This window comes from Pleurodeles waltl, chromosome 6 (assembly GCF_031143425.1).
Source record: "Pleurodeles waltl isolate 20211129_DDA chromosome 6, aPleWal1.hap1.20221129, whole genome shotgun sequence".
Lineage (NCBI taxonomy): Eukaryota > Metazoa > Chordata > Amphibia > Caudata > Salamandridae > Pleurodeles > Pleurodeles waltl.
This window is the reverse complement of record NC_090445.1, coordinates 149,422,733-149,436,796: the sequence shown is the minus strand read 5'-3', so window position 1 is coordinate 149,436,796 and position 14,064 is coordinate 149,422,733. Positions and strand designations below refer to the sequence as shown.

Below are 14,064 nucleotides of genomic sequence, written 5' to 3'. Positions count from 1 at the left end.
ACTGTGCGGGACTTTCTGCCTCTGTTTCTCGGTCACGCAATGTTTACATTTGGAATTTTTTGCATCGTTTTCATATTTTACCATGTCTTCAATAAACCTATTTTTTACATAAATGTTGTTTCTCACTTTAATCATATCTTTTCGTTATTCCGGGGGGTTTAGGTGGGGTCACTTTGACTTGGTGCTCTGCATTGGTGTGTAGATAGTTGGGGGTTGGGTGTAATGCGTATGTGTGTGCCCGTAACCCTTCCTCCTCCCCCCCTCCCCTGTGTCGTAGGTGCGGTACTCACCATTGTCGTCTGCGCCGGAGTTCGTACTCGTGGTAGATGAGCAGGTAGACGAGAGCAGGTAGGATGTTCAATTCGGGCTCCATGCTGTCCTCCGTCCTCGTGGAGTGCATAGAGGTGAGCGTTTTCCCGTTCGTAGTCTGTTTCCGCCGTGTTTTTATCGGCGGGGCTCCCGCCCCGGAAAAGGTGGCGGATTGGTGAGTTGTGATAGGGTGGGCGGTACATTGTCTGCCGCCTGCCTGTTGGCGGTGACCGCCGCGCTGTTTGTCGGTCCCGCCGTGGCGGTCGGAGTGTTAAAGTGGCGGTCTCTGTTGGCGGTTCCCGCCAGGGTCAGAATTCCATTTTTTGAACAGCCAGCCTGTTGGCGGGCTGGCCGCCGCTTTATCACCGACCGCCAGGGTCAGAATAAACATCCATTCCAAAAGAGAAAAGGGATTTTTTGAAGTGTGTGTATAGTGCATAGTAAAACATAGCTACAAACGGCAAGGGGGCCAGCATGGATGAAAAAAAAAGTAGTGACTTAATCACAGTGTGATCAGCTGAAGGAAATCAACCAGGCTGAAGCAATCAGTACTTGGTCCTTGCTCCAGCCGGCAGGAGAGGAAGTGAAGCCAGCACATGCTGGCCAATTACAAGGTAGTAAACTATGAGGGGAAGCCCTTTAACCCCACTGGATTAGGGACAAAACCCAAACCGAAATACAGATATCCAGTAGGGATAAATACAAAGCCAAGTACCTCAGTAAAAACATGAATTATTCACTGGAAAAATATTTCTTTATTCAAATTAAATCAATTAAATTAAAATATGCTTAGTGTCTACTAGTCCCACTCTTACGTCTGTATAACACACTAACAAACAATTTAATCACCAAGTGTATTATACAAGCAAGAAACAGAAATACCACAAACCAATAAAAAGTGCTGTACATCAAAAACAATGTTAAAAACATATGAAGCAATAGTTCCTTTAAGCACCGTTATATTTTAACCTATAAAATGCTTAGCCATTCAGTGGCGAGCAGTGTTACATTGAGGTAATGTGAATGACGTATCGTCCATCAGCCAAACCTATATCGCTGGTATAAATATCCGATACAGTCCAATGTTTTTATCGTCCAATTTTTCAAAAATTCCAACATATATTCCTCCACAGTTGTAGTTGACGCGTTTCGGCCTTTATAAATCTGGCCTCCTCAGGACATCAGGAACAGTGCCTTATGAATTTGTTATTACTAAATGCCACGCTCAGAAGGTAAAGACATCTCGGGGGTTAAAAATGATCAAATCTAATTCCAGGAAGAAGCGTGATCCCGCGCGAGTCAGGCATTCTACAGTAAAACTGGCCAATTACAAGGTAGCAGATAAGGATGACAATGAAGCCAACAAATGTTAAGCAATGAGTGGGATGCAAGCCCTTAGTTGTATACAATATATCTCACAAGCGAGAGCACATGTGCTATCACAGGCTAGACTTAAAAGCAAAGCTACATATACCAGAATGCAAAATAAGTTCTGGTTGTTTATAGGCTGGAGCAGGGACCACTGCCGCAACTCTCAAGGGGAGAGGAGAGGGTGGGGAGCGGGGGCTGGAAGGGAATACAATTTAAAAATAAATAACTTAATGCCGCCTCGATCTTCTTCTTGTGTCCCAGCATTCATTGCTGGGACACCATCACAGGCTCCCAAGCAATCCTGACGCTGCTTTCATGCAAAACCTTGCATGAAAGCAGCACCAGTGTTGTATTTATGTTTACTTGTATTCATATATATTTATTTAACTTGCATTGTTTAAATTTAATACGTGTCTTGTGCGTTTCGGTTGTCATGGTTGCAACGGCATGAGGGATTTGGAGGGGATGACTCTGGAGGATAGCGGCGGTGACCTTTGCTCCTGTTTGAGGTCCGTGGGCCTTTTATTTCTACCATTTACGCCACGCTTATTATTCATTAAATTTAAAGTAAACCTTTTTTGCTATATTGTCAGTTATTTACAGATGATAACACAACAATCTGGCGGCCAGCGAGAAACTTTCTTTGCCCACAGACGCATATTCTTGAAGCTGAATTTTTAGGATTTATCATTATTTACGCTGCAATAAGATTTTTTTATACTTTCAAGGTTATTTGAACTTACCACTTACCGCTTTGGGCATGGAAATCATCGTTTTTTTGCAGGTTGGCTGTTCCTCAAGAGTAAACGGCAACTCTCGGGTCTACGCGCGTGGTGATTCCTTAGCGCTTCTGTTTAAACAATCTACGCGCGACATGCAGCCTAAGACAAATGTATGTATATGCGCAAGGAATTATGGGGAGCATTTCAATGTTAAATTCTAAGCATTGTGGGGCGCATTTCCAGGAAGTAATTCATTCACAACAACAACGTTCAACATTTTCCGCTAAGCATTGTGAAGCACGCAGCTTTAAGAAGTGATTCTTTCACAAATAAAATTTCACTTGTAATATTTATTTTCCTGCACGTTTCTACAGTTGTTGTTCAGTCTTCAAGTGAACATTTTTGAAATATATATATTTTCCATAATATGGCAAATCATGTACAACCAATATAAGTTAACCGTTTCTTACAGCTTCATAGAAAACCACCAATAAAATGGCAACAATGGTTTATAGTATTTGAAAAATGTTTAGTAGCCATAGATGGGAAAAACTACACTGCCGCTCAGACACAGCCCCACGGTTTTCTTGGCTCCATGTAGGAAACAAATTGATTTCGTATTTTATTGCCACATTTGTAAACCCCCTTTATCCCCAATATTGGTACAAACGAAAGACCACACATTTCCAGCCTTTGGAACAACTTTATAGTGCCTCCCTCAGTTAATGTCTCTTCACTCTCCTTTTCATCTCTGCAATGATCTGACACCCCACAGAAAGGGCTCTCTGCTCCACGTACTACCCCAGTACCACAGACCCTGAAAAATCCTTCTTTTCATTCACATAGGGCACATTTGAGTCAATGTCTCTTCCCCTCATCCAGCATCAGGTACCAGCCCAAAGTTGCATAAAGTCCTTCCTTATGATGTCATACAACCCTCCTCCTCAGACTCTGGAACAATCTTTCACTCAACAGAAAGTTCCCAACCAGTTTACTGCCACACACCTCAAGAGGATGCTGAAAATAATGTTATGTTGTGTTGTGTTGTGTAGTAGGTACTCTGTTCAGATTTTGGATCTAGTGCAGAAACTCTGGTAGCAGAATTTGGTTGTGGACTGGTACCTATCAATCCTTTACTTTTTTTGAGAAGGTAAATACAGCAGAGCTGGATCATCGACCCTGGCCACCACAACCAGCAGTCTATTATACGAAATGAAGATATTGTCTGCAGTGTGTTTGTTAGAAATTGGCAGATCTCTAGTTGGCAGAGGCATGCACCCTGTCCGAATAGGGACCACAATCCTAATCAGGGTAAGTCAAATACGCAACCTAAATTAACCTGTGCTCACCCTCTGGTAGCTTGGCACAGAGCAGGCAGGCTTAACTTAAGAAGCAAATGTATATTTGTGGAACACACACACACAGCAATCACAAGGAAGACACCACAAAAAGACTCCACACAGGTCGATGAAAAATAAAGATTATTTACCTGTGCAAATCAAAACCAAAAACGACAAAAATTCAATCAGTAAGTTCTGAGATATTGACTTTTCTAAAGGTTTTAAAGCAGTGGTTTTAGCTAAATATGTGGCTCAACGTGATGTGAGGAACCCTAGAGGGAGTACAGTAGTCACTCTGGCTGCGCTCTTCTCCATAGAGCGGCTGGGACTGCAGCTTTGAAAAATCTCAGCGTGGTTCAGACAGGTGCCCTCAGGTCGCGGGGAGCAACAGTAAGTTAGCAATGACCGCTTTCATTAGATAATTGAGGCCTCAACTCCCTGTACCTGCTGGGATGCTGGTGGAGTCCGGGGAGGGCGCTTGCATTGCTCAGGAATCCTCTCCAGGTGAAGAGCTTGGGGGAAGACGTACGGAGCTCGGCAGGAAGAACAAAGAACTAAGGGAAAATCGTCTTCAGCTTCAAGGTGCCGTAGAGTTACAGGCGCCTGCAGCATGGGCTGGATGATACGGTCCGATGAGGGAAAATGGCTCAGGAGAGTTTTCCCCCGACTCCTGCGGTTCTCAGAGTTATGGGCACCTGCTGTGCAGACTTGGTGATGGTACAAGGCGGCCATACATGCTCCAAACAGTGTTTACTCCACAGGCCAGCTCTCAGCTGGGTGAAATAAGATGAAGGGAGCGATGTCTTTGATGTTCCTGAGACCTCGCAAAGAACAGGGGGCAAGCCAATAAGCCGTTGGAGTCACCCTAAATATAGTGCTGGTTCTTGGTCTGCAGGGCAGAGGTCAGTAATGTAGCTCATCAAAGCAGGGCAGCAGTTCCTTAAAACTGTCAGGCACAGCAAGGTGGCGATCCTCCAGCACAGCAGCCTTTACTCCAGATTCTTTCTGGTCCAGAGTGTACTGACGTTTGGAGGCCAGAGACCCAGTACTTGCACCAAAAATTGCCCTTGATGTCGGGGATGACTTCAAAAGGTCTCTCTGAAGTGCACAGATCCCCCTTTCAGCCCAGGCCTGGCTCCAGACTATCAGTGAGAGGTAATCATCCCCTTTGTGTGGGCTCAGGCCACTACCCTTTGAAGTGTAAGCATGAGTCCTTCCCAAGCTCCTCCCCAGGAAGACCCATCAATATGCAGATGAATGCAGATGCAGTTGAGTATCCTGTGTTGTGGGTGTTTGAATGGAATGGACAAGCATAGGTGTCACCTAGCCCAGGCCAGAAATGTGTTGGAGACAGGCTGTGGGCACACCAGTTATTGAGAGCAGAGAAATACCCCTTTTTAAAAGTGGCATTTCTAAAATAGTAATAATAAATCCGACTTTACCAGTAAAGAAGATTTATCATTCCCCTTCCAATGATACCAAACATGCTGCAGCAGCTGTTCCCCTCTGATCAGGAATTACAGCTTTAAAGTATTTTAAGGAATTCCCAATGCTAGCCTATGAGAGGGGCAGGCCTCACAGTAATGAAAAACAACTTTGGGAGTTTTTCATTACCAGGACATGTAAAACTAAAAAGTACATATCCTACCTTTTACTTACATGGCACCTTGCTCTATGAGCCACCCAGGGTCTACTTTAGGGGTGACATATGCAAGAAAAGGGGAGTTTTATGGTGTGACAAGAGGTTTTAAATGCCAAGACGAAGTCGCAGTGAGACTGCACACATAGGCTCTGCAGTGGCAGGCCTGAGACATGTTTACAGGTTACTTAAGTCGATGGCACAGTGAGTGCTGCAGGCCCACTAGTAGCATATAATTTACAGGCCCTGGGTGTATGGTATACCACTTTACAAGGGACATACATGTAAATGAAATTTGCCAGTTTTTGGATACACCACTGTTAAGATATTTAGGTGAGAAGCACATGCACTTTAGCACTGCTTGGTAACACTAGCCTACGGATGCCAGGTCTAATAGTGTCAGTAAGAGATAAACTGGCCTTTTAATGTGTTTTTTCATCTTTCTTAACCATGGGTCTATGTAAAATATGTAGCTCTATGCATGTTCTGTACGGTGATTCAATAAATCAATTAATAGGTATTATCAGGACGGAGAAGATTGAGAGCATAAGCAGAAAATATATTGGAAAGGGCCGAAAATGTCCATATTTATAAATTCAGGGAGTTAATTAAAGAATAAATGAAACAAGTTTCCTCTTTAAACAAATTGGATTAAATCTGGAAATATGCTGCTGCCCTGTGTGTCTTCAGGTAGAACGTTCAAGCAGTGTCAGCACTGATGCAGTAAAAACTCATAAAAGTGGTCTCACCTGAGAAAGGTTTCTAATGCTTAAAAATATCAAGCAACATTAACTCATTGATTTTTAAGAAAGGCAAGCGCTCCTTTTCATAGATAATCTCGATCATTGTAAAGTCTAAATTGCCTGCGATATGTTTCAGTCAATGCTAAGTTCTAGGAAAAACTCTGTTAGGTCGCAGCCAGTAACAGCTCCAGTACTGACAATGCAGGTTACCAAGAAAATTCAATGGCCATAATTTTTGAATTGGCCTGTTGTGATGATAATTTTGTGGTGGCATGCAGTACGGGGACTTTACAGGCCAATCTCTCATAGGAGAGTGTCATGGTCACATTTTCTCAGTGCCCAAGCATTCTAGTAGTCCTGATAAGTTTGTTCTAAATAATAAGGTCTACAAGGGACACCTCTTACAAATAGATCTTTGGAATTCAGTCACAATCACAATATTATCAATGCACATAGCTGAGGGCCCACTAAGTATTCTGTTTTGAAAGCAGGCCCGGATGGAACAATTCTGCTGCTCTGGCCTTTACTCAGTAGGGTGCATGCTAGAGGACTGTTTTCTAAGCAGTATTGGGTGCAATAACCCAATCATGCCCTCGTAACACCATTCTACTCAGATTCTTCTTCACTGTGGGGCAAAGATGTTTGCCAAGGGTGATTTTTTAGATTTTATCAAATAAAGTAAAAATTGAGTATTCCTAGAAGGATTTAGCTGCTATACTAGAGAGAGACACAGGATCCTAATACAAGTGGTCTTGGAAGGAAACATGAGTTTTCACTCAAAACATTATTATTACTTCTGAAGTGTTTCCCCATATAGTAATACCACATTTATTTCTGGGGACAAATTCCCCAAGTCAACCTGGAGGATTCTGTCTTCGGAAAAATCCCGTCATTTACCTGTTCACATGTGGAAATCGATGTGCTAGCATCAATTTAAATATTTTATCCCCTTTTCCACAGAAGTCTATGGGCATCAGCTCTCACAGTAATCCTGCAACCCGCTACTACTAATACTCTTGATCTCTACAAATACTGGATGCTGCATTACCAAGTGCAGGAACACTGCAGGTTGGACGCCAGTCTTAATAAGGGCTGTTTTACAGTGATCGGCTGGCTGTTGATCCAATACTTGTACAAGAGATAAGTCCATTGAACAGGTGGTTAGTATCACCAGTTCAGTTTGTGTTGTCTTTCCATATGAATGGCAAACATTTATCTGCCTCAGTACTATTTGAAATACCTACTAGAAGCCACCATTCTGTAATTTGCCAGAGGCGCAGTTACTACTTATGTGGTCAACTTTCAGACTGTCACAGGTACCAAATCCTGAAGCCAGAAGGGATGATTAGAGAAGGTCAGTTGTCCGTATAGTCTCGTCCCCTCCTCTCTGATCTCAGCTCTCATGAGTCAGCAATCAGGCCAGCCCGTGGGTCTGTGCTACCTCAGACAAGCGCAGAGAGGTCTGTAATAATTGTTTAGGTGCACTGTCGTGCTTGGCACTTGTAGGCAGTGTTGATTCCCCGGCCACAAGGAGAAAGGCCCATCCTTTTGTGTCCATGGAGCGTTCTATAGAGTTTGTTCCTTTGGTGTTAACACGTCTAAGATTCGAAAAAGTAAGTAACACTTACTAAGAGAGTAGCTCGTTAAAGAAGTGGAATGGAATGCTGCAGGTGAATCATGCAAAGAACTTTAAAAGTCCTATAAGCACAACAGGAGACTATGGCTGAAACTTGGGAGGACATTAATAGTCTTGACTCAATCTTGACTCCATGACTTTTGACTGGAAAGGGACCCAACTGTGAGAGTCATATTGTGTGTTGTTGTCGGTCTGCATTCCCATCAGCCTGTTTTCCCTATCCACGCTCCAATGACCAATACATACTGCAGAAGTTTCTCGAGACAATCCCAGCCTTCCAAACATAGTCCCAGCCTTCTGAAGAGGACCCTGCTTTTCCCAAGAGAGCTCTACTAATCACAAGACACGAAAGACATTCCATACAGAACAAAAATTCGACAAAAGCAAAATTTGGATTAACTTTGGTCATCAGTAACTACTCTGATCTGCATTCCAGTCTATCCATTTGTGCTCAATTTACCACTACAGACAGCAAAACAGTCAACCCTAGCCCCACCCACAAAAGGGACAATTCAGCCCAAAGTGCAAGGGCTCGTCAGTTCTGAATGGAAATAGAAGCAAACAGACATATTTCCAACTTGGACCTCATTACTGAGTTACAGCTAGAGTGCTACGGGAGCAAAGTCTGGGTTTACCTCTCGCTTACAATTACTCATTGAGAAGAAGAAAAGTGACAGAAAAATATTGGAATTAGTATCAGCCACTGGTAATTACTAAGGGGCACTTTCCAGGTGATGAGTTATTTTTTTTGCTTAATGTACCTTTCTGATGAGAACACTGCTCATCAGAAATGACCACTGCCAGTCTGAAGAGATATGTCATTTGAAAGAAAGCTTTACCTTTTGAAGAAAGCCCTGTGTATAAAAAAGCTCAGCAACCTTTCCCATGGGAGCCTTGTCCTGCTGAAGAACTGTAACATCTGAGCACAGCCATTGAACTTTCTGACTCTGCAATATTGTTGGAGCGAGATGAAAATCCCAGAAGAAGATTCCCTACACCACCTAGAGCTCTGCAACCACCTGCGAACCAGAAACACACCTACCAGGTGATGTAGCGCCCAAAAGAAAAGGGGAAGTTGGAAAAAAACACAAAAAATTAGGCACAGGACTTTTCCACGGTAATTGCAGTAATCCAGTTTTCTAGGGACCCCTTCAAGGCTTCGTCATCAGCTGTCTGTAAAACAAATACAGTAGAACTTAGTGTCTGGTCTATCTGATCCCTGAAATACTCTATATAATGATTAAGAGTGTGTACCTTACCTAACACCTGCCACATTCCCGAGTCTCTTAAAAAGCTGGATCCCAAAAAGAGAAAGGAAAACAATAATCTTGTAGTATCCTAAGAAAGAACAATATTAGATTAGCTTAAACGCTGTATACCTTCTGCCTAGAAAGACCCTCCCTAGAGTTATTATGTAATACCTCTATGTTCACGAGAGAAGCCCCAGAGTACATGATGGTGGCAATGCTGAAAATACTTCTTCATAAGAGAATCTTTACATTAACCTTCAAAAAGTATGGATTTTCTCATAAGGTGTGTTCTAACATCAAAACAAAAAAATACATTCACCAATTGTGTAGCAACGTTCACTCTAGTCAATAGTCTTTGATAATTGAAATTTACAGTGGTGGGTTGAAGGGACAGGCTAGAGCAGTGATACTCAAATTATGGCCCACGGGCCGCTTGCGGCCCTCGTGTCCTTCACATGCGGACTTCTATTGAACGACTGCACTGGGCACCTGTTTATTTGAGAGAGCACTAACTTTCAAAACGTTTTTTTAATAAAGGAGCAAGCATTTATCTACAAGATAACTGAAGGAAAAGAAACTAATAATTTATCCAGCACCACTTAACTTTAGGAACACATTCATTTTTTAAGACCTCTTGCAACAAACGTGTATAAAAATTTCAAAATGCAAAAATGTTTATTTAATTGACATACACAAGTGTTACACTTTAGTACATCAAATTAGAAGAGTGCATTAAAATTATTTTTTAAAGTACTAGCTTTCAAAAACTGAACATAGAAACATTCATGCCTCCTCCCACCCTGACAATGCCAATAGTGAGCTAAGAGACAGTCAGTTGTTGTGTGGGCCCCTCTGGGTGGCCTGGGATGTTCTTATTCATGGGCAAAATTATAGTTAATTAAATCAAACTCAAGAGAAGGTTCTGTACAGTGCATATCCTGAACACATATATTACAAGGTGCTCTTACATGTGATAATGAAGAAAAGACAAGCAAAGTGAAATAAAACATTGCCTAGGATCACACAATTTGGTCAAGTGGGGAAGCTGGGACAGATTGTAGGTTTTCTGGTTTCACATTCTGCAATTCTCTTTCATTCCAGTTCATTAATAAAGTTACTTCTTTTTTCACACTTTACTTTCCCAAGGTAGTGATAGCAAGTAGAGAAGGTGTGGTAGACGGATAGTGATTCCAATACTGCATAACACAGTACTGTCAAATATAAGAATCTTGTATAGACTAGGTGTTTATTTAAAAGGCAGTATGGAATAAACTTTCGAAGTAACTCCATGACTCACTGACCACTGCATGTACATGCTTTGCTTTCCCAATGCCCACCTTACTCCAGCCTGCAAAGCACTACTCCCACCCAACTTGCATTAATGCGGCCCTCGGGCACACCACAGACCATCCTTTGTGGCCCCTGGGTAAATATTTTCAAGTATCCATGGGCTAGGGCATTTTGGCTGTCATACAAGTCCTAAAATGTCATGGTACTTCTGTTTCTAGTCACTGGTAATACTCTGCCATGGCTGCCACATGTCCTAACAGCATCCATCCATCATGTGGTAGTGGCCTGTAGGTCTCAATTACGTCCATGGCTGAACAAACACACTCTGTGAATGTGCCCTGTTGTGGGTGATTTGGTCCCTATTGTGGAAATATCTGTATCAGGCATGAAGGGAAGAGATAAATATAAAGTCACATCACACATGCATGCAAATACTGTTGAATGGGTAGTTACATGTGGGTAATAGTACCCCCAGTGCCAGGTGGCTGACACTGCTGGAATGCTACAATGCAGGGACTTTCCTGCAGCTGGCCTGATACTCACCGGACTTGCATTAGGCATATCACTGCAGCAGGAAGCAAGCATCAACACTGTTGCATGAATCACAGATCTGGAAAATAGAAGCAAGCTGGCGGACTCATGCTCTGCACCTACCTCAACAAACTAATCCAAGGTTACCAGATGACTCCATGTCCCCAGGGACATGGTTTCCAAGTTCCATGCTTTTCGTAAACAATGTGGTGTATTCTGGGAGTTATCTTGGTTCATTTCAACTGGGCCAATTGGAATAACACGTGAAAATGAGGATTTCAGAAGGGAAGCACAAGGCTAGATCCTGGTGTCCCTGGTGACATGGAGTTATCTGCTAACCTAATACTAATCTCTCTATGTTAATGCCTAGCAGGGGAGAGTGGTGGACAAGCTACTGAATGCTTGAGCCAGTCTCGAACCAAATGCATGGATCTGGCCCAGCTCGAAGTCCTCTGGCAACCTCGAGCTTAAAATATGCACCTTTTTTGTTCCTTATCACATGTATGAGCACCTTCAGCTTCCTTGAGTTCAGGACGTACCCTGCACAAAAAAACTTGTGTTTGATTTTATAGCCTATAAAGTTGTTCTGTCTGTAATAGGAATCTAGGCCATGTACACTGCATACATGACAACTGAATTTCTTCTTAGTTCACCAATGGCATTGTCATCAATTCGGGAGCAGGAACTTTTCTCAGTTTATGTTTAGTAACTCCCACTTTTAATAAATACTTTGCAAATAATCTGTAGTACTGAGGTAAAACGCTTCTGCATGTTTAAGAAATACAATTTCTTGAATTTTGAAGACAACTTAACACAGTCTAATGTGATGTTTGGTGCATGATTTACATGTCAAATATTTTCATGTCTCTTAGAGCCAGAACTGACCCTTGGCTTGGCTCTATCAGTGTACCTGTTGGCTCGCCCACCTCTAGTAGGTAAACTAACATGCCTCTAAATGAGACAAACACAGTAGATAAATGGGGCGCTAACGAATTTACGTGCCCTCCCGAGGGATTGGGTTTACAGAGGTCTCCAAACTTTTTAATGCTGCGCACCCCAGGTGAAAAAAAAAAATCATTGGGCCCCCATCAGAAATTTTTCACAATTAGTTTATAAACATGGCAATGTTTAAATATGTCTAAACCTATTTAAACATTTCAGTTAGGTACTGTCACCTTTTTAAAGCTGCAATAACATGCTTCTGCTTAAAACAAAGGTCTGTTATCTGTATAATATTTATTTTGGCCAGAGTCTGCTCACCCCCCCCCCCCCACCCCCCACCCCCGGGATCACTTCAGCCGCCCTTAGGGGGGCCCGCCCCCCAGTTTGAAGACCTCGGGGATTCATTTGTTTGTGGAAAACTGGAGAAAGAGAAAGTTAAAGTGAAACAGAAGGTAGGGGCGGCCAATAAGTGACTGCGAGAGAGGCAAAGAGAGAGAGAAATACGAGGGGTGAACTGGCATAGGATGAGCGGTTTAAAGGGATAAAAAGTGAAGAGAATAAAAGGAGAATAAAAGAGCGGAATGGAGAGCGCGAGGGAAGAGAAACAGGAGCAAGCGGAGAGAGTCCGCGAGGCAAGGGCACAGCCGCGGGAGACGGAACTGGCCCAGATGAGATCCGGGGATAGCGGGGTTTCATCCATAGGGAGCATCTTTACCTCATCCGCGTTATGCCCATCCAAGCCACCGAGTCGTAGCCCGGAAGCCAGTGTGCTGAGCCGTGTAGGACGCCGGGGTCACGGGGCCCGTCGCCCTTTGTTAATAAACAATAGACATGCCCGCGGCAGTCACGGCGCTCGCTGTGGTGTGAGACTAGCACGTGAATTATGCATGAACCGCTCTCCCCTTATCTGAAATTGACTGCACCTAATGTTCTGCTGAAATATTTAGAGATCCGCTGTGTATCGGCGTGTACCTCTTGGCAGACACAACATCTGCTTCCGGGGCCTGGGAACGCAGCGTGACCTCCAGCACTATCAGGGGTGACCCCGGAAGGCCATGATGAGTCTTAATAGGACCTGGACTGACTTTTTGCTTTTTACAGACACTTGTTTCGTGCTTTGCGAAATATGCACTGACGTGTGCAAACGGTTGTGGGGCCCGACACGTTCTGTTCTATCTGATAGCTGCAACCTTATGAAATGATACAATGATGTATGAAGGATGACAACCGTTCTAGTGCCTTATGAATAATCCGGTTTTTGTGTGAGAAGAACGGGTATTCACGGGTTGTAAGAGCTCCGAATGGTGAGCTGAATAATAATGCACTTGCTCATGCCTAAAACATTGCCTGTCTCTTCAATCAAACTACCACTCACTGCTTCCCATCTGACTGGGCGTTCGTCAGGTTGCTGCAAGAAAGTTACCACCTTTGAAGTTGTTCTTCTGGGAATTCTGCCTCCTCCCAGTTTGATCATGTGGATGCAAACCTGGGCCATGTTAAGGTTGACTTCCACCACTCCCAAATAAGGCCCCTGAAGAAGAGTCATGCTCGGCTGCCCCACCGCCTGAGCACTCTCGTTTTAGAAGCTGAGAAGATCACCCAAACTTTGCTTATTTGGATAATCAACAAACTGATGCTAGGTAGGACCTCTCCTTGTCAAATTTTAGTAAGGCAAGACAAGATCCTTCTCCTCTCCAAGTTTTAAGAAAAAGTCCACGCTGTACAGGTACTTCTCTAGCAACACTGCCAGAGTCTGGAAAGATTTCCCAGCTTTCAATTTCAAATCCCTCCCTAAGAACGTTGTCCTTGAGAATCACCTTCAAGACCAGTCCCACTTTCAGGCAGCATCTTCCGGCCTAATATCTCTGCTCAGCAAGACTCCATGTCTCCTGGCCCCCCGCACGCTTCATTAATTTATAATACACTTTCCGTTATTTCTATTGTCTATTATGGTTACTACTTCCATGACCAACTGGCCTAGTGCTTCCAGTGGCATTGCAGTTTACATGTTTATCTTTTGATGATGCTCAGCATGTGCTCTGTGTTGTTGATAGCTTGGTACTTCTCACACTTCTGCTGGAACATTAACAGTGGGGGTGCAACCATCATCAGTGGTGCATTACTGATGTCACTGGACTAGGGAAAATTCCAAGTGTTACAAATAAGCCGTGCACTTTCAGCAAGCTAGTGGTAGGGGAACAGTATGTGCAAGTGGTGCATTTAGGAACACACTGTCCTGAATATATCATTAAAGAATGGAGTGTTAAAGTTCTGCCATTTACAAAGAGCAC

General features: G+C 43.3%; 1 long non-coding RNA gene across 1 annotated transcript; it reads right to left on the bottom strand.

The window, feature by feature from the left end:
* Window positions 1-6,861: 6,861 nt before the first annotated feature.
* On the bottom strand, window positions 6,862-12,700 carry LOC138301885 (uncharacterized). Its single transcript, XR_011205140.1, has 3 exons — window positions 12,489-12,700; window positions 9,020-9,098; window positions 6,862-8,933 (listed from the first exon to the last, which is right to left on the bottom strand). It is a non-coding gene; the product is annotated as an uncharacterized lncRNA (long non-coding RNA).
* Between the last annotated feature and the right edge of the window lie 1,364 nt (window positions 12,701-14,064).